This window comes from Mustela erminea, chromosome 2 (assembly GCF_009829155.1).
Source record: "Mustela erminea isolate mMusErm1 chromosome 2, mMusErm1.Pri, whole genome shotgun sequence".
In the NCBI taxonomy this organism is placed as follows: domain Eukaryota; kingdom Metazoa; phylum Chordata; class Mammalia; order Carnivora; family Mustelidae; genus Mustela; species Mustela erminea.
Window position 1 is genome coordinate 126,122,241 of NC_045615.1, and position 3,845 is coordinate 126,126,085.

Below are 3,845 nucleotides of genomic sequence, written 5' to 3' on the forward strand. Positions count from 1 at the left end.
AACATTAGAATAATTGGGATTCCAGAAGAAGAAGAAAGAGGGAGGGGAGCAGAAGGTATACTGGAGAGAATTATTGGGGAGAATTTCCCCAATATGGCAAAGGGAACGAGCATCAAAATTCAGGAGGTTCAGAGAACGCCCCTCAAAATCAATAAGAATAGGCCCACACCCCGTCACCTAATAGTAAAATTTACAAGTCTCAGTGACAAAGAGAAAATCCTGAAAGCAGCCCGGGAAAATGGTAAAAATATTAGATTGGCAGCTGACTTATCCACAGAGACCTGGCAGGCCAGAAAGAGCTGGCATGATATTTTCAGAGCACTAAACGAGAAAAACATGCAGCCAAGAATACTATATCCAGCTAGGCTATCATTGAAAATAGAAGGAGAGATTAAAAGCTTCCAGGACAAACAAAAACTGAAAGAATTTGCAAACACCAAACCAGCTCTACAGGAAATCTTGAAAGGGGTCCTCTAAGCAAAGAGAGAGCCTACAAGTGGTAGATCAGAAAGGAACAGAGACCATATACAGTAACAGTCACCTTACAGGCAATACAATGGCTCTAAATTCATATCTCTCAATAGTTACCCTGAATGTTAATGGGCTAAATGCCCCTGTCAAAAGACACAGGGTATCAGAATGGATAAAAAAACAAAACCCATCTATATGTTGCCTCCAAGAAACTCATTTTAAGCCCGAAGACACCTCCAGATTTAAAGTGAGGGGGTGGAAAAGAATTTACCATGCTAATGGACATCAGAAGAAAGCAGGAGTGGCAATCCTTATATCAGATCAATTATATTTTAAGCCAAAGACTATAATAAGAGATGAGGAAGGACACTATATCATACTCAAAGGGTCTGTCCAACAAGAAGATCTAACAATTTTAAATATCTATACCCCCAACGTGGGAGCAGCCAACTATATAAACCAATTAATAACAAAATCAAAGAAACACATCAACAATAATACAATAATAGTAGGGGACTTTAACACTCCCCTCACTGAAATGGACAGGTCATCCAAGCAAAAGATCAGCAAGGAAATAAAGGCCTTAAATGACACACTGGACCAGATGGACATCACAGAAATATTCAGAACATTTCATCCCAAAGCAACAGAATACACATTCTTCTCCAGTGCACATGGAACATTCTCCAGAATAGATCACATCCTCGGTCATAAATTAGGACTCAATCGGTATCAAAAGATAGGGATCATTCCCTGCATATATTCAGACCACAATGCTCTGAAGCTAGAACTCAACCACAAAAGGAAGTTTGGAAAGAACCCAAATACATGGAGACTAAACAGCATCCTTCTAAAGAATGAATGGGTCAACCGGGAAATTAAAGAAGAATTGAAAAAAATCATGGAAACAAATGATAATGAAAATACAACAGTTCAAAATCTGTGGGACACAACAAGGGCAGTCCTGAGAGGAAAATATATAGTGGTACAAGCCTTTCTCAAGAAACAAGAAAGGTCTCAGGTACACAACCTAACCCTACACCTAAAGGAGCTGGAGAAAGAACAAGAAAGAAACCCTAAGCCCAGCAGGAGAAGAGAATTCATCAAGATCAGAGCAGAAATCAATGAAATAGAAAACAAAAAAACAATAGAACAAATCAACGAAACTAGGAGCTGGTTCTTTGAAAGAATTAATAAAATTGATAAACCCATGGCCCGACTTATCAAAAAGAAAAGAGAAAGGACCCCAATAAATAAAATCATGAATGAAAGAGGAGAGATCACAACTAACACCAAAGAAATACAAACTATTATAAGAACATACTATGAGCAACTCTACGCCAACAAATTTGACAATCTGGAAGAAATGGATGCATTCCTAGAAACATATAAACTACCACAACTGAACCAGGAAGAAATAGAAAGCCTGAACAGACCCATAACCAGCAAGGAGATTGAAACAGTCATTAAAAATCTCCAAACAAACAAAAGCCCAGGGCCAGACGGCTTCCCGGGGGAATTCTACCAAACATTTAAAGAAGAACTAATTCCTATTCTCCTGAAACTGTTCCAAAATATAGAAATGGAAGGAAAACTTCCAAACTCATTTTATGGGGCCAGCATCACCTTGATTCCAAAACCAGACAAGGATCCCATCAAAAAAGAGAGCTATAGACCAATATCCTTGATGAACACAGATGCGAATATTCTCACCAAAATACTAGCCAATAGGATTCAACAGTACATTAAAAGGATTATTCACCACGACCAAGTGAGATTTATTCCAGGGCTGCAAGGTTGGTTCAACATCTGCAAATCAGTCAATGTGATACAACACATCAATAAAAGAAAGAACAAGAACCATATGATACTCTCAATAGATGCTGAAAGAGCATTTGACAAAGTACAGCATCCCTTCCTGATCAAAACTCTTCAAAGTGTAGGGATAGAGGGCACATACCTCAATATCATCAAAGCCATCTATGAAAAACCCACCGCAAATATCATTCTCAATGGAGAAAAACTGAAAGCTTTTCCGCTAAGGTCAGGAACACGGCAGGGATGTCCATTATCACCACTGCTATTCAACATAGTACTAGAGGTCCTAGCCTCAGCAATCAGACAACAAAAGGAAATTAAAGGCATCCAAATCAGCAAAGAAGTCTAATTATCACTCTTTGCAGATGATATGATACTATATGTGGAAAACCCAAAAGACTCCACTCCAAAACTGCTAGAACTTATACAGGAATTCATTAAAGTGTCAGGATATAAAATCAATGCACAGAAATCAGTTACATTTTTCTACACCAACAGCAAGACAGAAAAAAAAGAAATTAAGGAGTCAATCTCATTTACAATTGCACCCCAAACCATAAGATACCTAGGAATAAACCTAACCAAAGAGGCACAGAATCTATACTCAGAAAACCATAAAGTACTCATGAAAGAAATTGCGGAAGACACAAAGAAATGGAAAAATGTTCCATGTTCCTGGATTGGAAGAATAAATATTATGAAAATGTCTATGCTACCTAAAGCAATCTACACATTAAATGCAATTCCTATCAAAGTACCATCCATCTTTTTCAAAGAATGGAACAAATAATTCTAAAATTCATATGGAACCAGGAAAGACCTCGAATAGCCAAAGGGATATTGAAAAAGAAAGCCAAAGTTGGTGGCATCAAAATTGCGGACTTCAAGCTCTATTACAAAGCTGTCATCATCAAGACAGCATGGTACTGGCACAAAAACAGACACATAGATCAATGGAACAGAATAGAGAGCCCAGAAATAGACCCTCAACTCTATGGTCAATTAATCTTTGACAAAGCAGGAAAGAATGTCCAATGGAAAAAAAACAGCCTCTTCAATAACTGGTGCCGGGAAAATTGGACAGCCACATGCAGAAAAATGAAATTGGACCATTTCCTTACACCACACACAAAAATAGACTAAAATGGATGAAGGACCTCAATGTGTAAAAGGAATCCATCAAAATCCTTGAGGAGAACACAGGCAGCAACCTCTTTGACCTCACCCGCAGCAACATCTTCCTAGGAACATAGCCAAAGGCAAGGGAAGCAAGAGCAAAAATGAACTATTGGGATTTCATCAAGATCAAAATCTTTTGCACAGCAAAGGAAACAGTTAACAAAATCAAAAGACAACTGACAGAATGGGAGAAGATATTTACAAACTACATATCAGATAAAGGACTAGTGTCCAAAACATATAAAGAACTTAGCAAACTCAACACCCAAAGAACAAATAATCCAATCAAGAAATGGGCAGAGGACATGAACAGACATTTCTGCAAAGAAGACATCCAGATGGCCAACAGATACATGAAAAAGTGCTCCATATTACTC